This window comes from Bos taurus, chromosome X (genome assembly GCF_002263795.3).
Source record: "Bos taurus isolate L1 Dominette 01449 registration number 42190680 breed Hereford chromosome X, ARS-UCD2.0, whole genome shotgun sequence".
Lineage (NCBI taxonomy): Eukaryota > Metazoa > Chordata > Mammalia > Artiodactyla > Bovidae > Bos > Bos taurus.
In genome coordinates this window covers 3,331,914-3,354,653 of record NC_037357.1, presented here as the reverse complement: position 1 = coordinate 3,354,653, position 22,740 = coordinate 3,331,914, and the positions used below count along the sequence as shown (strand labels likewise).

The 22,740-nt window shown below is 42.5% G+C and overlaps 1 long non-coding RNA gene across 7 annotated transcripts in view; it reads right to left on the bottom strand.

The window, feature by feature from the left end:
• Window positions 1-22,740, bottom strand: part of LOC101904382 (uncharacterized) — a 90,504-nt gene that overhangs the window by 33,168 nt on the left and 34,596 nt on the right. For all 7 annotated transcript variants that reach the window (XR_009493522.1, XR_003033436.2, XR_009493526.1 and 4 more), the window contains one exon: window positions 16,836-16,927. This is a non-coding gene — a long non-coding RNA (uncharacterized lncRNA). The remainder of the gene's footprint in view (window positions 1-16,835; window positions 16,928-22,740) is intronic.

The following is a 22,740-nucleotide window of genomic DNA, read 5'->3' as shown; positions in this document are numbered from 1 at the left end:
GGTGAAAGTGAAGGGCTGGGACTTCCCTGGCGGTCCAGTGGTTAAGACTCTGAGCTACCACTGCAGGGGGTCAATCCCTGGAAGGGGAACTGAGATCCCACATACTGAACAGTGAAAGTGAAAGTGAGTCGCTCAGTCGTGTCCCATTATTTGCAACCCCATGGACTATACAGTTCGTGGAATTCTCCAGGCCAGAATACTGGAGTAGGTAGCCTTTCCCTTCTCCAAGGGATCTTCCCAACCCAGGGATTGAACGCAGGTCTCCTGCATTGCAGGCAGTTTCTTTACCAACTGAGCTATGAGGGAAGAGCGGCAAAAAAAACAAAACAAAACAAAATAAAAACAACAACAACAACAACAAAAAACACATAAACAAGTGAAGGGCTGGTCTCAGTTGTTTCTCTGGCTCCTCTGGCTGGAACACTCTGATTCTTTGACTTCTGGCTTATCTCTGCTCTTCTTGTAGCTGTATTAATATTCTCCTACATTCATACAAATGGGGGAAGCTGACTACATTCTTTTACAAGCTAATGATAACAGGGGAAAAAATCCAAGGAACCTGAACAATCACAAAATATGATCAGTAAAAGAAAAGGAGAGTCAAAAGGAAAAAAATGTGATTGGCTTCTTGCTACTAATGTCCGTGCCCAGCCTTGCAACAGTAAGGCTGTGTTCCCTGGAGATCAAATCAATGGCTCAAAAGGGGAAAACAAACCACCTTTTTTCTCTGGTCAAATCAAGATTTTCTACTCCAATAAAAATAAAATTAAAAATAAGTAAAAATAAAGAATAACTTAAAAAAATCAAGACTTATTCCCTGTCCCTGCTAACTTTTGAGGAGACAGTGAACATGTTCCTCTCTCTGTAACATCCCTCACAGTTGTCATAAGCATTAAGAGTATTTTAACATATATAAAAGAATATATGCTTAATTATTATTCTAACTCACCAACTATTCTCACCAAACTTTCAGAACTTCATGGGCAGGGGGAGATTAGACTAGGGACTGTATGCCCTGTCCACCTTCTTCCATGCTGCCTGCTTGCAACAATTTACCAGTGTCAACGCCTGGATTCCTCACTCCTAGTCTGAAGTTTAAAAATACTTTGAGTGGGATTACAAAGAAAGATCATGCTGCCATTTCTACAAAAAGATGGTACAACTGATTTGTGTATACATCAGATCCTTTCAGTTCTTTTCCCAGGGTCAAGGATAGGATTATTCAGTCTTGTCTACACCCTCAACCCTCTTGTGACCAGATGGCTTTTAATTGTGTCCAGGTGGCCAGGGAGAGAGGTAAAAGTGGTGGTCAAGAAATTCCCTTGTTCATGTAGATCAGACCTAGGCCCATGAATCAATCACAGGTGCATGGACCCACACAGGAAGGTAGTTTAGCCAAATATTTCACCACACAGGCTGAGTCCCCCAACTTCAGTATTAAACATCATAGGCAAAGGCTCCAGTCTGGAGAATGGGTCAAGTTCTCAGTTTCTGCTTCAATCTGTGAGGCTGAGTCAGTCCCCTGAGTAGGGCACAGGGGACAGTACACTGCCTTCTGGTTCATGTACCAGGGCAGGTAGAGGCAGGGAGATGGTAATGGCTCAGCTGCCAGCCTTTTCAGCAGATGGTATCACCACCATGAGATAATTAGTGCGCAGTCCCACAGTGGGGCTGGGTATAGAGAATGAACAACTGAAATTGAAAATCAGATGAACAGAAATGTAGGGGAGATTGTGGCCCAGCTGTAAATGTTCATGCCTCAACATGAAAGGCTCAAACTGCATCAGCTCTAAAGATGCAGAGCTTTTTCCATTGGCATTTGGGTCTCAAACACTTAACTAGCTTCCTGCTGTTGAGTAGCTAAGTCATGTCTGACTCTTTGAGACCCCGTGTACTGTAGCCCGCCAGGCTTCTCTGTCCATGCGATTTCCCAGGCAAGAATGCTGGAGTGGATTGCAATTTTAGTCTCCAGAAGATCATCCTGACCCAGGGGTTGAACCCGCACCTCCTGCATTGGCAGGCGGATTCTTTACCACTGAGTCACCAGGGACGCCCAACTAGCTTCCTAGGTCTACTTTATTTCTGCTCTTTCTCAGAAAGCACTGTCTCTGCGATTCTTTCTTTGCAAAGGTTTGAACCATCTTGCAACTCAGTTCTCCTGCTCCCTGGGCAGCCCCTCAGCACACCTGCCTAGAGCCCTAGGTGCCATGGCCAGAAGCCCTTAGGAAGGAGCCTGCGCTTGCCCCAGCGCTTCCACCCTCTGCCTGTGTGCTGCTTTGCTTATTTAACCAAGGGCTGCCGTTGAATGTTACCAAGATGATAAACTGCACTTTTGACTATTCCTTTGTTGTTTTAAACATCCTTTTGATGCACTAAGAGCCACTTATATATACATAAAATAAGTGGCCCTCTGTTTTATGAACCGTTAGATTGAAAATGTGTCAGCTCAAGTGCAATCTACCAATTTACTGATTGTTGGTCTATGACTAATCAACAGAAATGAGCTGTGTTACTGGCAGACGTGCCAACAGTTACTTCATTAGTTGTACGTGTCTGCGTGGAGCAAGAGGTTGTAAAATAACAGTGGTGAAGAAGACCAAGGCCCCAGCTAACCCCAGGCTAAGGGGGCCCTGGCTTGCTAAATGGGTGTGCAAGGGTCGTCCTACTGCCCTCAGTTCGGGGTAAGTCTGACCACTCGAGGCTGAGTTCCCTCCCTCACAGGAAATGAGTTGGTTTACCCTCCACCTAGAGTCTCTGATACTTGGCCATCGAGTTGCTTTTATTAATACAAGCAGGACTTTCAGAGTGACGTGCCTTTGGGGAGAAGGAGAAAAGACTATAAACACAAAAGAAAGGGAAACTGAATAAAAAAGGAAAGCCCTCCTGCAGTCGGAAGGTGGCTTCCTCCTTCACACTGGCTAAGTACACTGGATTCATAAACACTCTTATTGAATTGGGTTTCAGAGCTTCGACCTCATATTGACTTAGTAGATAGATAAGACAGAAGCAAACACAGCATCTAGCGATCTGACTCCAGAGTGGGGCCACCAGGGCATGACCTGGCTGTACTGAGGACACAGGCAATGTTTGTTCTTAGCGTGTCCCACTGCCTCTTTTGACACATTCTCCCCACCCCTTTTCAGCCCACTTCCCTGGGTCCCAGTGTCTCCTGCTGTTAATGCAAGTTCGTGCACCTGACAGTGAGGTTAAACAAACTGAAAAGGTGGAGTTTGGAATAGGGAAAGGTTTACTGCAGGGCCATGCCAGGGGGCGGGTGGCTCCTGCTCGAAAAAGCCTTGAGCTCTCTGAAGGGTTTCTACAAAGCACTTTTAAAAAGTCAGGTGGGGCACAGGGTCCACAGGTATGTGATCAACTCACACAGGATTCTCTGATGGCTAGGGAAGAGGATAGTGTCACAGGGGTTAAGTCCTTAGGCTCCGGGAGGCCTGGGGCTATGTGTTCCTGATCATCAAGTACTTAACATTTTCAATTTGGTGGGGGGTTTTCACATCTGTGTGAAAAGGAGTACGTCAAGGCTGTATATTGTCACCCTGCTTATTTAACTGATATGCAGAGTACATCATGAGAAACGCTGGGCTGGAAGAAGCACAAGCTGGAATCAAGATTGCTGGGAGAAATATAAATAACTTCAGATATGCAGATGACACCACCCTTATGGCAGAAAGTGAAGAGGAACTAAAAAGCCTCTTGATGAAGGTGAAAGAGGAGACTGAAAAAGTTGGCCTAAAGCTCAACATTCAGAAAACGAAGATCATGTCATGTGGTCCCATCACTTCATGGGAAATAGATGGGGAAACAGTGGAAACAGTGTCAGACTTTATTTTGGGGGGCTCCAAAATCACTGTAGATGGTGGCTGCAGCCATGAAATTAAAAGACGCTTACTCCTTGGAAGGAAAGTTATGAACAATCTAGATAGCATATTCAAAAGCAGAGACATTACTTTGCCAACAAAGGTCCATCTAGTCAAGGCTATGGTTTTTCCAGTGCTCATGTATGGATGAGAGTTGGACTGTGAAGAAAGCTGAGTGCCGAAGAATTGATGCTTTTGAACTGTGGTGTTGGGGAAGACTTTGAGAGTCCCTTGGACTGCAAGGAGATCCAACCAGTCTATTCTAAAGGAGATCAGTTCTGGGTGTTCATTGGAAGGACTGATGCTAAAGCTGAAACTCCACTACTTTGGCCACCTCATGTGAAGAGTTGACTCATTGGAAAAGACTCTGGTGCTGGGAGGGATTGGGGGCAGGAGGAGAAGGGGACGACAGAGGATGAGATGGCTGGATGGCATCACTGACTCGATGGACATGAGTTTGAGTAAACTCCGGGAGTTGGTGATGGACAGGGAGGCCTGGTGTGCTGCGATTCACGGAGTCGCAAAGAGTCGGACACGACTGAGCGACTGAACTGAACTTTCACATCTGCAAAACAACTGAGGAAATCTGCATCAAATCCTATCATCTAGGTACTTCAGAGAGGAGCTAAAGCAGAGGACATGGGGGAAGAGCTCTCCTGGGAAGGCCTCATAAAGTCCTGCTTGTTACACCACTGCCACTTGGCCCTGTAGAGTCATCTGACCTCACCTCTAATTTAAGCTGGGGTCCCAGGTCTTAGCACTGAGCTCCACTCCAAATCTGGCCTCTGCCTCAGATCAGAAGGTTTTGTTTCAGCCCTTCAGGGCCCAACTTCATAACGGGATATCCTCCTATGTGACATGTTTGCATTTTTTAAAGAGAGGTCTTCTGGAACTCCTTAGCCTAAATGAGTGATTCTAATGGTAGAAGTTTCTGCTATGACAAATCTTTAGTAAAAGACATTTGGGGTTCCTCAGGAGGGCAGTTCAAGAATTCCTTAAAAAGTCACCTTAGGGACTTCCCTGACGGTCCAGTGGTTGAAACTCCATGATTTCACTGCAGGGGATGTGGGTGTCATCAGGGGGTATGGGTGGGATCCGTGGATGGGTGGTGGTGGGGATGTGACTTTCTAGACAATTGTACTCATTCTTCTGTGTGAAGCTGGCTCGAGAATCAACAGGAAGGCTTCTGCGCAGGAGGCATGTGTCTAGAGGGCCACTGCTGTCCTGGTAGGTTTCTCAAGTGGTGAGAGAAGTGGTTTGAGAACAGTTCAGGCAGTCAAGGGTGCTGCTTGCTGGTTTTAGAACTCTATGATGCTTGTTTAGAAATTATTATCTACTTCTTGCCTCTTCTGCTTTTTTTATCAGCAGAAACGGATGAAGAACTGGATAAGAAAAACCTTAGTAACTGTCAGTCATTTTACCAAAGGTGATTTCATTGCATATAGATTATTCTGTTGCTACACTACTACAAAGCCTGCTTAGAAAACTAATGAAATTGGGGAGTAATTCTTAAGTAAAAAAGGATCTTAAATGAACTACTGATAGATACACCAATGTGATGAATCCTGAAGACATGATGCTGAGAGAAGCCAGTTTTAAAGTTCTCTACTGTATGATTCCAGTTCTATGACTTTCTCAAAGAGAGAAAACTACAGTGATGGGAAACACATCAGTGGTTGCCAGGGTTTGGGGGGGGTGTAACTACAAAGGGGCAGCATGAGGGAGTTTGGGGGGAATCCTGATATAGGCGTTTCCCTGGTGGCTCAGATAGTAAAGAATCTGCCTGCAATGCAGGAGACCCAGGTTCGATCCTTGGGTCGGGAAGATCCCATGGAGAAGTGAATGGTTACCCACTCCAGTATTCTTGCCTCAGAACCTAAAACCTTACGGAAGGTCAAGGTTTTTAACCTGGCCAATTTAGTAATTTAGATATTAAATCATAAAACCAAAGCAAACTTCCAAATGATCTCTTTTGCAGACAAAAAATTTGTGAGGACTTTAAAAAAAAAAAAAGCCAATGTTGCCAAGATTAAATTTGAGTCACTAAAGAAAAAAAAAAAACTACTATTAAGGGGAAATGTGCTTTCCCCACTGTTTGTTTAGTCCTCTGTGAAATGAGGTTTCTCTTTGATCAAAGCAAGTGATAAGTTCAAGATGTTCCAGGTCTGAAGAACAAGCAGGAAAAGAGCTTTTAGGAAAAGATCATAAAAACCCTCTAAGCTCCTCTTAAGGAAGATGTTGAATCTTAAGGTGGCGTATCCGTTTGGAGCCCTTGGCCGAGCAATGGAATGGGGTTTGCAGCCAATCGTCCACAGCTTCTCATTCCCCCTCAGCGTTTCTCAATGGTCTGAGCCTTCTGGTTGCCCAGGGTTAGGGGTGACAGCTGTTCACTATACAGACTTAACAGGCCCATTCAGATCTCAGACATTGACTGTATGAAGAATGATCAGGCTGGTGATTCCTGTTTTGGAAGGGCTAGGGTATGGAGAGGTTAGAGATACCCTATTTTGATTTTCTAGTGTGGTTCTCCAAGATGAAGATTTATATAGCAAATGTTTGTTATTTCATGAAAGTGATTTTCAATTACATTTGGTCATTGAGAATTTCCAGAAGGTGAACAATACCTCTTTGGATTATTACAGGCTCCCAAAGGGACTGTATCCCCAAGTTGGGGGAGTTACTGTTCTTCATAACTATCTACTCTGTAGTCAGATGGCCAACTAGTTTCATGCCCGCAAATGAGCCAGATTCCATAGTTCAGCTTCTGGAGAAATATTCAAGGCCCCAATTGTTTTTGTTTTTGTTTTTTTAATTGAACTTTGTATTTTGAGATCATTGTAGAGTCACATGCAATTGTAAGAAATCATGCAGTGATACACCATGCATACTTTACCCAGTTTCCCAAAGTGGGAACAGCTAATAAAACGGTAGTACAATACCACAACCATGGCACCAATACTGCCCATGAACCATTGATCCTGCCTAGATATCCCCAGCTTTACCTGTAATCATTTGTTTGTATATGTCTGTGGATTGAGTTGTTTGCAATTCTATCACATGTGTAGGTTCATGAATCAACCAATAAGGTCAGAACTGTACGATCACAAGGATCCTTCCAGCTGCTCCCTGTGCATTCATACTTACCTTCTATCTACCCCATTTTCTAACCCCTGTGGCACCCACTAACTGTCCTCCATCACTATACAGTTTGTCATTTCATTAGTATTATATAAACAATCATACAGTATATAACTCTTTAAGACGTATTCATCCAAGTTATTACATGAACGGATACCCTATTTCTTTTTATTGCTGAGATTCCATGGCACATATGTCCTACAGTTAATTTAAACATTAATATGTTGAAGAATACACATATGAATGATCCAGTTTCTCTGCATCCTCTCCAGCATTTGGTATCAATATTTTTTATTTTAGCTGTTCTGATAGGTGTGTCAAAGCTATGGTTTTTCCAGTGGTCATGTATGGATGTGAGAGTTGGACTATAAAGAAAGCTGAGCATTGAAGAATTGATGCTTTTGAATTGTGGTGTTGGAGAAGACTCTTGAGATTCCCTTAGACTGCAAGGAGATCCAACCAGTCCATCCTAAAGGAAATTGGTCCTGAATATTCATTGAAAGGACTAATGCTGAAGCTGAAACTCCAGTACTTTGGCCACCTCATGCGAAGAACTGACTCATTGGAAAAGACCCTGATGCTGGGAGGGATTGGGGGCAGGAGGAGAAGGGGACAACAGAGGATGAGATGGTTGGATGGCATCACTGACTCAATGGACATGAGTTTGAGCAAGCTTTGGGAATTGGTGATGGACAGGGAAGCCTGGCATGCTGCAGTCCATGGGATCGCAAAGAGTCGGACACGACTGAGTAACTGAACTGAAGTGATAGGTGTGTAGTAATATCAGACTGTGGCTGTGATTTGCACTTTCCTGATGACTAATGATGTTGAATATCTTTTCATGCGTTATGTGTCATCTGTATATCCTCTTTAGTGAAAAGTTTGTTTATATCTTCTGTCCATTTTCTAACAGGATTGTTTGAGTTTTCAGAGTTCTTTATATATTCTGGATAAAAATCCTTGTCACAGATGTATAGAACAGTCTTTTGGACTCTGTGGGAGAGGGCGAGGGTGGGATGGTTTGGGAGAATGGCATTGAAACATGTATATTATCATATGTGAAATGGATCGCCAGTCCAGGTTTGATGCATGATACAGGGTGCACTGGGATGACCCAGAGGGATGGGATGGGGAGGGAGGTGGGAGGGGGGTTCAGGATGGAGAACACATGTGCACCCATGGCAGATTCATGTCAATGTATGGCAAAACCAATACAATACTGTAATTAGCCTCCAAAAAATAAAGAAATAAAATAATTTTCAGATATGTACTTTGCAAATAATTTCTCTAGTTTGTAGCTCATATTAATAGGATCTTTCATAGAACAAACTTCATTATTTTGATGAAATATGATTAATAGTTTTTCCTTTTATGGATCATGTTTGTGGTTATCGAGTCTAAGAACACTTTGTTGAGCCCTAGACCATGAAGATTTTCTCCTGTGGCTTTTGTTCTACAAGTTTCATAGTTTTACACTTTAAGTCTGTGATCCTTGTTGAATTAGTCTTTATATACAGTGTGATGTTTAGGTCAAAATTCACTTATTTTGCCCATGGATGTCAATTGCTCCTGCACTATTTGTTTAAAAGGCTATCCTTCCTCCACTGAACTGATTTGATAACTTTCAAAAATCAATTGAACAAATTAGTGTGGATGTGTTTCTGGGTTCTCTATTCTGTTCCATTTATCTGTGTTATCATACTGGCTTAATTAGTGTAGCTATATTGTAAGCCTTTACATTGGTTTATGCTTTATAAAAGTTTGCTCTTTATAAAAATCTTTTTTAGCTACTCTAGGTCCTTTGCTATTTCATATAATTTGGCGGGGGGTGTTGCACAGAGTGGCTTGTGGGATCTCAGTACCCTGGTCAGGTACTGAACCCGGGTCACAGCAGTAAAAGCACGGAACCCTAACCACTAGGCAATCAGGGAATTTCTTCCACATAAATTTTATAATAAGCCTATCTCTGTCTACAAAAATCCTTGCAGGGGTTCTGATAGAGACTTCATTAACCTATAAATCAATCTGGGGAGAACCGACATCTTTAGTATGTTTAATCTTCCAGTCCATGAACACAGTCAATCTCAAGTTCTTTCATTAATGTTTTGTAATTTTCAGCATACAAATCCTGTACCTGCTTTGTTAAGTTTATACCTAAATATTGATATTTCATTGTCTTTGGGGCAATTGTAAATGGTGTTATTTTAGATTTCCAATTACTATATAGAAATGCAACTGATTTTTGTGTTGATTTTATATCATATGGACTTGCTGAGTTCAATTTTTAGTTCTAGAAGGTTTTTTTTTTTAAAGATTTCTTGTGATTTGTTGTGCAGATGATCAAATTTTCTGCAAGACAGTTTTGCTTGATTATTTCTAATCTGTATTTTTTAAATTTCTTTTTCTTATCTTGTTATACTGTCCAGAACTTCCAGCACAATGTTGACTAGAAACGATAAGAACAGACATGCTTCCCTCGTTCCAATCTTAAGAGGGAAAGCATTCAGTCCTTCACCATTAAACATAATGTTAGCTGTTATGTTTAGATGTTCTTTATGAAGTTAAGGAAGTCCCCCTCTACCCCTAGTATACTGAGGGTTTTTATCATGAATAAGTGTTGAATTTTATCAAATGTGTTTTTCTTTGCTAATTGATATGGGCATGTGGATGGGGCTTCCCTGGTGGCTCAGGAGGTAAAGAATCCTCCTGCAATGCAGGAGACCTGGGTTCAATCCCTGGTTCAGGAAGATGCCCTGGAGAAGGGAAGGGCAACCCACTCCAGTATTCTTGCCTGGAGAGTACCATGACAGAGGAGCCTGGTGGGCTACAGTTCATGGGGTCGTAAAGAGTCAGATATATATGGTAGCCTATGTTGACTGATTTTTTTTCAAGTTTTTATATGTTGATTTTAAAAATATTGAACCAGATTTGCATACCTTAATAAATCGCACTTGGTCGTGGTGTATAATTCTTTTATACATTGTTGGTTTCATTTTGCTAATGTTTTGTTGAACATTTTTCTAAGTTCATGAGATATTTGTCTATAGCTTTCTCCCTTTTCTGCACTTTGATTTTAGTATGCTTCTGGGACTCTGACATGGATCTTTTGTAATTTCCCACAGGTTTCAGAGGCTCTATTTTTTTTCCAGTCTATGTTTTTCTGTGTTGCTCAGATTGAGTAAATTCTATTGGTGTATCCTCAAGTTCACTGATTCTATCCTTTGTCATCTCCACTACACTATTGAACTTAACCAGCAAGTTTTTAATTTCTGCTATTGTATTCTTCAGTTTTATAATTGCTGTTTCTTTTTTATAACTTGTTGTTTCTTTGCTCTGACTTCCTATTTTTTTTGCCTTCATTTTTTGGAAGAGACATGGCAATTGCTTATTGAAGCTTTTTTGTGGTGCTGCATTAAAATCCTTGTCAGATAATTCTCAGTATGGTACTGGCACAAAAACAGAAATATAGACCAATGGAACAAGATAGAAAGCCCAGAAATAAACACATGCACCTATGGGTACCTTATTTTTGACAGAGGAGGCAAGAATATACAAAGGGGCAAAGACAGCCTCTTCAATAAATGGTCCTGGGAAAACTGGACAGCTACATGTAAAAGAATGAAATTAGAATACTTCCTAACAGCACACACAAAGATAAACTCAAGATGGATTAAAGACCTAAAAGTAAGACCAGAACCTATAAAACTCTTAGAGGAAAACAGGCAGAACACTCGATGACATAAATCAAAGCAAGATCCTCTATGACCCACCTCCTCCTGCTGCTGCTGCTGCTAAGTCGCTTCAGTCGTGTCCGACTCTGTGTGACCACATAGACAGCAGGCCACCAGGCTCCCCCATCCCTGGGATTCTCCAGGCAAGAACACTGGAGTGGGTTGCCATTACCTTCTCCAGTGCATGAAAGTGAAAAGCGAAAGTGAAGTCGCTCAGTTGTGTCTGACTCTTAGCAACCCCATGGACTGCAGCCTACCAGGCTCCTCCATCCATGGGATTTTCCAGGCAAGAGTACTGGAGTGGGGTGCCACTGCCTTCTCCAGACCCATCTCCTAGAGTAATGGAAATAAAAACAAAAGTAAACAAGTGGGACCTGATGAAACTTAAAAGCTTTTGCACAGCAAAGGAAACTATAAGCAAGGTGAAAAGACAACCCTTAGAATGGGAGAACATAATAGCTAATGAAACAACTGACAAAGGATTAATTTCCAAAATATACAAGCAGCTCCTACAACTCAATACCAGAAAAACAAACAACCCAATCAAAAAGTGGGAAAAAGACCTAAACAGACATCTCTCCAAAGAAGACATACAGATGTCTACCAAACACATGAAAAGGTGCTTTACATCACTCATTATTAGAGAAATGCAAATCAAAACTATAATGAGATATCACCTCACACTGGTCAGAATGGCCATCATCAAAACGTGTACAAACAATAAATGCTGGAGAGGGTGTGGAGGAAAGGGACCCCTCTTGCACTGTTGGTGGGAATGTAAATTGACACAGCCACTATGGAAGATGGTATGGAGATTTCTTAAAAAACTAGGAATAAAACCACCATACGACCCAGCAATCCCACTCCTAGGCATATACCCCGAGGAAACCAAAATTGAAAAAGACACATGTATCCCATTGTTCACTGCAGCACTCTTTACAATGGAATATTACTCAGAAATAAAAAGGAATGCATTTGAGTCAGTTCTAATGAGCTGGATGAAGCTAGACCTATTATACAGTGAAGTGAGTCAGAAAGAGAAAGATAAATATTGTATTCTAACACACATATACAGAATCTAGAAAAACGGTACTGAAGAATTTATTTACAGGGCAGCAATGGAGAAACAGACATAGAGAATAGACTTACGGACATGGGGAGAGGTGGAGAAGGCAATGGCACCCTACTCCAGTACTCTTGCCTGGAAAATCCCATGGATGGAGGAGCCTGGTAGGCTGAAGTCCATGGGGTCTTGAAGAGTAAGACACGACTGAGTGACTTTACTTTCACTTTTCACTTTCATGCATTGGAGAAGGAAATGGCAACCCACTCCAGTGTTCTTGCCTGGAGAATCCCAGGGACGGGGGAGCCTGGTGGGTTGCCTCTATGGGGTCACACAGAGTCGGACATAACTGAAGTGACTTAGTAGCAGCAGCAATGTAAGTTTCCATGTTACTCTTTCCATAATCTCACCCTCTCCTCCCCTCTCCCCATGCTGCTAAGTCTGCTACTAAGTCACTTCAGTCGTGTCTGACTCTGTGCGACTCCATAGATGGCAGGCCACCAGGCTCCCCCGTCCCTGGGATTCTCTAGGCAAGAGTACTGGAGTGGGGTGCCATTTCCTTCTCCAATGCATGAAAGTGAAAAGTGAAAGTGAAGTCGCTCAGTCGTGTCCGACTCTTAGTGACCCCATGGATTGCAGCCTACCAGGCTCCTCCGTCCATGGGATTTTCCAGGCAAGAATACAGGAGTGGGGTGCCATTGCCTTCTCCGGAAACTTACATTGTTATGCTATGCTATGCTATGCTAAGTCACTTCAGTTGTGTCCGACTCTGTGAGACCCCATAGACGGCAGCTCACCAGGCTCCCCCGTCCCTGGGATTCTCCAGGCAAGAACACTGGAGTGGGTTGCCATTTCCTTCTCCAATGCACGAAAGTGAAAAGTGAAAGTGAAAGTGAAGTCGCTCAGTCGTGTCCAACTCTTAGCGACCCCATGGACTGCAGCCTAACAGGCTCCTCCGTCCATGGGATTTTCCAAGCAAGAGTACTGGAGTGGGGTGCCATACATATGTAAAATAGATAGCCAAAGGGAATTTGCTGTATGGCTCAGGAAACTCAAACAGGGGCTCTGTATCAACCTAGAAGGGTGGGATGGGGAGGGAGATGGGAGGTTTCAAAACGGAGGGGACATATGTATACCTATGGCTTATTCATGTTGAGGTTTGACAGAAAACAACAAAATTCTGTAAAGCAATTATCATTCAGTAAAAAAATAATAAATCCTTGTCAGATAATCCTAACATCTGATTCATCTTGGTAGTGATGTCAGTTGATTGTCTTTTCTCACTCTAGTTGTGATTCTCTCGTTCTTGGTATGATGGGTGATTTTTCATTGTATTCTGGACATTTGGCTTCTATGTTAGGAGACAATTTAAATCTTTTATTTGAGTGGACAATGTTTAGTTTTAGCACACAAATCTTAGCCTACTTTGTAGGCTATGGTTTCAATGACAATTTACTTTTCAGAGCCTCTGTGGTGCAATTTTGTTCAGCTTGGTTAACATGGTGCTGACGGGGACCTCACTGGTCCCTGCTGGTGCTGCCTGAGGGAGCAGAAGATGCTTCACCAGGCTGCGCTGCCTCATGTCTCTAGGTGGAGGAGGTGAGTCTCTAGTCTTTAAAAACAGCACATCTTACCTGGCTTTGCTTATTCTGGTGGCAACTCCCCCACCCCTTGCCAGTGCTGTATGCCTGGTATATCTTTTGGGGAGAAGGGAATCCTTAAGATCATAAGGACAAAAGGCTTCCTGAGCCAGACTGCTTGTTCCAATAGGATTTCCCCTTGATGGTGCCCTGTTTGCACAGTATCTTTTCGAGGGCTAGGGGAGTCTCTGGCCTGGTGGGAAAGGAAAGCACTTCTCCTGACTGCTTATTGTCAGTGGGGCTCCCTGCTACATTTCCTTGCTGGAGTTGCCATGTTCACTTGGTATTGTCAGCAGGACTCCCATTCAATCCAGAGGAGCCTACCTGAGCAACCATCTGTTGCTAGGTTGGGAGCTGGGAAATGCTGGGCCTGTGTTGCCTTCTGTTGGGTGTTAAGTCATAAGGCTACCATGGTGTTTCTCCAGTCCTGGAATTCCCAGCCACTATGCCTTCTTCTTTACCTCTTTTAGAATTCTCCTTTGGTTGCCTCTTGAATTATTTCTAGGATTCATAATTATACTCAGCTCAGAGGAATAGGGAGCAATGAGTCTACGCCATCTTGTCCAGACTGAAAGTAGAAGTCCAATTTCACATTGGTTTCTGCTTCTGCTTCTCCTAGGAATGACTCCGGCTTTCATCTGCCACCCTTCTCTTGGTAAAGAGATGCTCAGGAGGCTTTGCTTTGGGTAATATAACAAGTTCTCAGTTCAGGAGGGTTTTTTCTGTTTATGACTGTGGTCTGTTTGTTTTTTAGAAGAAAGGCTGGCAGAGACCAGCCCTGAAGCAGCAACTGTGTTACCATGGGGAAACACTCTTGATTGGAGGCTGAATCAGCTGTGGATCTGTCTGGCCTATATGACACTCTAGTGGCCCTGTACTCACAGGATCATATTTTGAGGAGTCAGAACAACCAAAATTTGGCATTAATATTTCCAGACAGGATGTAGGCAGAAAATCAGAAAATAAGATTTTAAAATATTCTCCTTTCTCTGCAGAAAACCTTGGCATATCAGTGTGCAGCATACTCTGTGCAGCACTGATCTTCAAGGAAAACAAGAGGCCACTGGAGAAGACTGCCCATTCCAGTATGCTGAATCGTGATCCCCAGAGATGTCCACGTCCTAATCCTTGGGATCTGTGAAGATGTTACCTTACATGGACTTTGCAGGTGTGATTAAGTTAAGGATTTAAGATGGGGATATTATCCTGGATTATCCAGGTGGGCCTAATCTAATTACAGAGTCCACATAAGGGAGAAACAGCAGGGTTAGAATTAACGAAGGCAATGTGAAGCAGGGTTCAGACACCCAGAGAGAGGTTTGAAGATGCTATGTGCTGGCTTTGAAGATGGAAGAAGGGGCCAGGAGCCAAGGAATGCCTGGGGCTTCTGGAAGCTGAAAAATGGATAATTTTAGACTTCTAATCTCCAGAAGTGTAAGATAATACATTTATGTTGTTTTAAGCCATGAAGCTTGTGGTAATTTATTATAGTAGCAACAGGAAGTAATACACTAACAGAGGGCAAGGAAGGGTCATGATGGGGGTGGAAGGTCAAAGAGTACTGTAGAGTAGTAGGAAGATGGCCGCTGTTTAAATGTTTGCTGCACAAGTTTCATGTTTAAAACTCCAGTCTGAGAGGAGACTGATTCAAAGTCTAGACCATGGCTGAAAATTAGAACTTTTTATGATGATGGGAAGGTTCTGTATCTGCACTTTCCAATACACTAGCCATTATTAGGCACATGTGACTACTGAGAACCTGAAATGTGGCTAGGGCTAATGAGGAAATGAATTTTTAATCTGATTTACTTAATTACATTTAAATTTCAAAAGTTTCATGTAGCTAGTGGCTGCTTGTATTGGACTAAGCAGGTCTCTACCATTAAAAAGAGCGTGGATAAGGTAAATACAAACTTATTCATTCAATTCTTCAATGCTAGAAAACTAGCTTGCCAAAAACAGCTTGTATCAAATTAAAGAAGCACAAACACTTCTCTGGAGATCAGATTTCTCATAACCTCTGCCATAACACAAGCACAAACCTGGAAGAGGAAAAAACATCTAAACAAACTGCCAAACTGCTATCATAAAATCCATGAACTTCACAGGAGATATATGAGGTCAGCCCTTGGTGAAACATCTATACATTAGAAGAACCTAGAATACACTGCCCAGCCTCTGACACCAAAAAGAGTAAAGCTGGAAACGAAACAAGATAGAATTTCAAAAGCACAGAAATCTGGGACCCATTTAACAGGGAAAGACATATTACTACATGCCTCAGAGGTCCAGGGCAAAAGCAGATGGTCATAATGGCGACTCTGAGTCACAAAGCAAGGTTATATTATGTTCTGAGCCATCTGTTTAAGAAGGCAAACAGTGAATGATGCAATTAAAAAAAGAAAGAAAACCTTAACAAAGAAAATGGGTAAATGCAAAATAAAACAAAAAACTATGTTTCCAGTGTCATGCAAAACCCCTACTTTTTTTCTTAAACTTTTTATTTTGTACTGGAGTATAGCTGGTTAACAACATTGTGATAGTTTCGGGTGAGTGCCAAAGGGACTCAGCCATACATACACATGTATCCATTCTCTTCCAAACCCCCTCCCATCCAGGATGCCACATAATACTGAGCAGAGTCCCATGTGCTATATAGTCATTCCTGCTGGTTATCCATTTTGAATACAGCAGTGTGTATATGTCCATCCCAAACTTTCTAACTATCCCCCCTCTTTCTCCTGGTAACCATACGTTCATTCTCTAAGTCTGTGAGTCTCTGTTTTGTAGGTTTATTTGTATCATTGCTTTTTAGATTCCACGTATAAGTGATATCACATAATTTCTGTGTCTGACTTACTTCACTCTTTTTTTTTTCTAATTTTATTTTATTTTTAAACTTTACATAATTGTATTAGTTTTGCCAAATATCAAAATGAATCCGCCACAGGTATACATGTGTTCCCCATCCCGAACCCTCCTCCCTCCTCCCTCCCCATACCATCCCTCTGGGCCGTCCCAGTGCACCAGCCCCAAGCATCTTCACTCTGTATGGCAATCTCTAGGTCCATCCATGTTGAAAATGACATTTGTTGTGTTCTTTTTAATGGCTGAATACTATTACACACACACACACACACACACACACACACACACCACATCTTCTTCATCCATTCCCCCATTGATGGACATAAAGGTTGCTTCCATGTTTGGCTATTGTCAACAGTGCTGCAATGAACATGGGCAGAACCCCTACTTTTAAGGTACTGGCCACTGTGCTATGTCACCCATTCCAGCTCTTTGTCTCTGTGGCTGTCACCATCATGATATGCACCAGGGTTGGTAACTCACTTCAAGCATTCTCTCACCATTACCACAACACCATTCTCACCTTATCCTTCTGCTTTAACTGCCACACAACTTCCAAATCTGGATCAATGCAATCAGCCACCACTGCTGTTTCTGTGTCCATGCTGCTGAGCCCTGGGGGAGGAAAGAGCAGAGTGGTACAGGACAGGATCATCTTGAAAAGGATGGTCTCTGTGGAATATTACATGTGGTTATATATGCAAGAAATCTATAAGTGCTGATATGGACAAATATTCAACGCACCCTAAATTAAAAAGCAAGTGATATCACACCCTGAGTATGGCAATCATCAAAAAGATAGATAACAAATGTCGCTGAAGATGTGGAGAACCTGCAGTCCTCTTGGGTTCCTGGTGAGAATGTAAAATGGTACAGCCACTTTGAAAATGTGTGGTAGTTTCTCAAAATTTCAAACATAGAGCTACTGCACGTTCCAGTGTTAGGGAAATTTAATGAATAGTCTTGTATAGGCTTCAGAGACAAAGCAGAGCAGATCTCTGACCTTGCTTCTAACCTGCCTGGACACTGCCCTGACTGGGAGTGACTGGGAGTGACTGCCTGCTGTGAGTGCAAGACGTGCAGCACCACAGATAAGATGGGGGCGGAATCTTGAGATTGTTGAGAACCTGGAGGGGGCCTGGCCAACCAAGCCCCAGGCTTAGCAGTTCAGTTCAGTCGCTCAGTCGTGTCCAACTCTTTGTGACCCCATGAATCGCAGCACGCCAGGCCTCCCTGTCCATCACCCACACCTGGAGTTCACCCAAACCCATGTCCATCGAGTCGGTGATGCCATCCACCCATCTCATCCTCTGTTGTCCCCTTCTCCTCCTGCCCCCAATCCATCCCAGCGTCAGGGTCTTTTCCAATGAGTCAACTCTTTGCATGAGGTGGCCAAATTATTGGAGTTTCAGCCTCAGCATCAGTCCTTCCAATGAACACCAAGGACTGATCTCCTTTAGGATGGACTGGTTGGATCTCCTTGCAGTCCAAGGGACTCTCAAGAGTCTTCTCCAACCACAGTTCAAAGGCATCAATTCTTTAGCACTCAGCTTTCTTTACAGAAGTGTTGCTATAGGCTTAGCAACATTCCAAGTTTTACAAGACAAAACACACAGCCTTAACAGGAAACCAGGCTTGCAATTTGGTCACAGATTGATGATGATATCAGTTTGTGTCCATCCTGGGATTATAAGCAGGAATGCTGAACTGCCATCTTTGACGTCTCACCCACGGAGTGGACACACTGCCTGGGACCCTTTTCCCATTCGGGACTCCAGATGTGCTGTGACACAGGACTTTAAGTCTGGATGTTGGTCAAAACCCAATTTTTTGATGTATTCTCTGCTCTTTCTAGTTCTCTTTTCTTTTAATGCTAGTATGTTGAAAATTATTTATATTTATCTTTAAATTTATATAATTTATAAAAATTATCTATATTTATTAGATAATCCTCTAATAAATATCTGTATTATTTATTTGTATATAACGAGTGGCTTATTTTGTTAACAAATCCTTTGAACCTGAGACAAAAGTGAAAACTTTCAGCAAAACACCAGCGATTCCACTCCTTGGTATATATTCAAGAGATATGGAAATAAACGTCCACACAAAAACTTGTAATTGAATGTTCATAACAGTATTATTCATGACAGATAGCAATATGTGAACTGTGAACTTCCAGATGTTCAAGGTGGTTTTAGAAAAGGCAGAGGAACCAGAGATTAAATTGCCACCATCCGCTGGATCATGGAAAAAGCAAGAGAGTTCCAGAAAAACATCTATTTCTGCTTTATTGACTATGCCAAAGCCTTTGACTGTGTGGATCACAACAAACTGTGAAAAATTCTGAAAGAGATGGGAATACCAGACCACCTGACCTGCCTCTTGAGAAACCTATATGCAGGTCAGGAAGCAACAGTTAGAACTGGACATGGAACAACAGACTGGTTGGACTGGTTCCAAATAGGAAAAGGAGTACATCAAGGCTGTATATTGTCACCCTGCTTATTTAACTGATATGCAGAGTACATCATGAGAAACACTGGACTGGAAGAAGCACAAGCTGGAATCAAGATTGCTGGGAGAAATATCAATAACCTCAGATGTGCAGATGACACCACCCTTATGGCAGAAAGTGAAGAGGAACTAAAAAGCCTCTTGATGAAGGTGAAAGAGGAGAGTGAAAAAGTTGGCCTAAAGCTCAACATTCAGAAAACTAAGATCATGACATGTGGTCCCATCACTTCATGGCAAATAGATGGGGAAATAGTGGAAAGAATGTCAGACTTTATTTTTTTGGGCTCCAAAATCACTGTAGATGGTGATTGCAGCCATGAAATTAAAAGACGCTTACTCTTTGGAAGGAAAGTTATGACCAACCTAGATAGCATATTATAAAGCAGAGATATTACTTTCCCAACAAAGGTCCGTCTAGTCAAGGCTATGGTTTTTCCAGTGGTCGTGTATGGATGTGAGAGTTGAACTGTAAATAAAGCTGAGCGCCGAAGAATTGATGCTTTTGAACCGTAGTGCTGGAGAAGACTTTTGAGAGTCCCTTGGACTGCAAGGAGATCCAACCAGTCCATTCTAAAGGAGATCAGTTCTGGGTGTTCATTGCAAGGACTGATGCTAAAGCTGAAACTCCAGTACTTTGGCCACCTCATGTGAAGAGTTGAGTCATTGGAAAAGACCCTGATGCTGGGAGGGATTGGGGGCAGGAGGAGAAGGGGATGACAGAGGATGAGGTGGCTGGATGGCATCACCGCCTCAATGGACATGAGTTTCAGTGAACTCCGGGAGTTGGTGATGGACAGGGAGGCCTGCTGTGCTGCAGTCCATGGGGTTGCAAGGAGTTGGACACGACTGAGCGACTGAACTGAACTGAACTGAAAATGTGGAAACAACCCAGTGTCCACTAACTGATGAACTGATAAAAACAATGTGGTGTACATGTACAATGGAATGTTATTCAGCAGTAAAAAGAATGAAGCTCTGATTCATGCTATAACATAGATGAGCCTCGAAAACATGTGCTAAGAGAAATAGGCCCGTCAGAAAAGACCATGTATTACATGCTTCCATTTATAGGCAAGTCCAAAATAGGCTAATCTATAGAGACAGAAAGGAGATCAGTGGTGTCTTTGGGCTGTGGGTGGGCACTGGGGATAAGTGAGTAACAGTTAAAGGGCTCAGGGTTTTGTTTTGAGGTGATGAACATGTTCCAAAAACTGACTATGATGGTGGTTGTATACATCCATGAATATACTAAAAACCACTGAATTGTACAGTTTTAATGTGTGAATTGTATGGTGTGCAAAGTACAGCTCAATTCAATAAAGCTGTTATTTTTTTAAAAAAGCAAGCACTAGAATAATGCATGTACTATGAGTTCATTTACATAAAACCCCAAACTACATATGCATGCAATATAAACATTTGTGAATGTATGTAAATATATAGAAGATGATTTGGAAGGCTCCCCACCCATCTGTTAGCATTGGTTACTTCTGGAGAGGGAAGCAGGACTGCCTTCTGTACTCTCACACTTTCTGGCTTCTCCTCCTACCACCCTGGTTGTTCCTTCAAGTTGCTTTTGTAAGCATCCCTTCCTCTGCACATCTCTTTAGAATCTCATTTTACTCTTCAGGCTCTCCTTGAAGTGATCCTAAGATCACACATTTCCCACAGCTTCAACTTCCATCCATATCCCGACCCATTCATTCAGCAAATATTCATTGAGCACCTACCAGGTACTGTACAAGTACCTTTGATCCTTCCTTTCCCTCACCTCCCATCCCTCACCCAGCAAATTCCACCAGTCCCCTCTCCAATAAACATACAGTAAGACCCCTACCTATGAATGAGTTCCATTCCAAGAATGCATTCATAAGTCCAGTTTGTTCCTAAGTCCATTTGTTGGACTAAGAGGAAGGAATTTTTACAAAGGCAACTTGAAGGAACAACCAGAGTGTCTGACCCTTGTTTCTCACTGAAGCAACTAGACAGACAGTGTGTGCCACTGAGACTGGAAGACAAGGGGAGGAGCAAGCAAGTTCTGGACATATTAAATTTGAGATGTGTGTGAGTCATCCAACTGGAGATCCTAAGTAGATGGCTGGCTATAGAAGTCTAGATAGACCTCAGTGAGGTGGTCAGGGCTAGAGATGGAAGTTTAGAAACTGAACTTATCAATATAGATATAGTATTTAAAGCCCTGGGAATAAATAACCTAGGAAGAAAGTGGAGAATGAGAAAAAAGGGGCCTGATGCAGAGTTCTAATTTCTCCCATATTTGTATGTCCAGTGCTAACCTCCTTCTTCCACGAGTTCCAAATGCCTTATATAAACCTGATATGGCCCCAAATGATTCCATCAACTTCCTCTTCAAAACTGGTCCTCCTTCTGTATTCATCAGTCAATTCAATCTCCAGTACTATTCCCCATCTTTCCATCCCCATGACAGTTACTTTAGGTCATCAACCTCATCATCTTATGCCTGGATGACTACAGTAATTTCTTAGCTTGGCATCTCTGCCTCTAGTATTTCCCCCCAACTGATGCCAGTACTGCTGCTAAGTCGCTTCAGTCGTTTCCGACTCTGTGCGACCCCATAGATGGCAGCCCACCAGGCTCCACTGTCCCTGGGATTCTCCAGGCAAGAACACTGGAGTGGGTTGCCATTTCCTTCTCCAATGCATGAAAGTGAAAAGTGAAAGTGAAGTCGCTCAGTCGTGTCCGACTCTTAGCGACCCTATGGACTGCAGCCCACCAGGCTCCTCCATCCATGGGATTTTCCAGCAAGAGTACTGCAGTGGGCTCACACTGCCTTCTCCGATGCCAGCAGGGTCCTTCTAAAATGCCCAATCATGGTATTTCCCTACTTAAAACCTTTTGATGATTTTCCATTGTTCAAGATAAAGTACAAATTCTTAAACCTAATGTATAAGGTCTTTTAGGATTTGTTTCCTGCTGACCTTTTCAACCTTATCTTCCATTTATTCCCTCTCCTTTACATCCTAGGCATACCAATTGATCAACTGCCTTTAGTTCTCTGGACACATCATTCTTATTTATTTCTACAAACATGTACCTACCTTCAACGCACCCCACCACTAACTGTTCACCACTAACTGTTCTCCAGCTCTATTAAAAGTTTTCATATTGCCCTCCAAGCCAACTTGGATCTCTTCTTTCTTGATGTCCCTTCAGTATCCTGAGCATGCTTCCATCTTTATTGTCTATATCTTATTATATTTCTATTTCCATGTAGCTTTCTCCCTCTACTAGCCGATAACCTTAAGCAGTGATGGTGCTTGTTTTACCAGCACTTAATATGGTACCGAGCATATAGTTAATTACATCAGCCAATATTTATCAAGTGCTTATTATTGAATTCAGTTCAGTCGCTCAGTTGTGTCCGACTCTTTGTTTCCCCATGAATTGCAGCACGCCAGGCCTCCCTATCCATCACCAACACCAGGAGTTCACCCAAACTCATGTGCATTGAGTCGGTGATGCCATCCAACCATCTTATCCTCTGTCGTCCCCTTCTCCTCCTGCCCCCAATCCCTCCCAGCATCAGGGTCTTTTCCAATGAGTCAACTCTTCACATGAGGTGGCCAAAGTATTGGAGTTTCAGCCTCAGCATCAGTCCTTCCAATGAACACCCAGGACTGATCTCCTTTAGGATGGACTGGTTGGATCTCCTTGCAGTCCAAGGGACTCTCAAGAGTCTTCTCCAGCACCACAGTTCAAAAGTATCAATTCTTCAGTACTCAGCTTTCTTCACAGTTTATTATTAGTGCTAAGTGATTTGATAAGTGCTTTACATGCACTGATTCATTTAATCTTTAAAAAAAATTTATTGGTGTATAGTTGATTTACAATAATGTGTTAGTTTCAGGTGTACAGCAAGTCAATCAGTTATA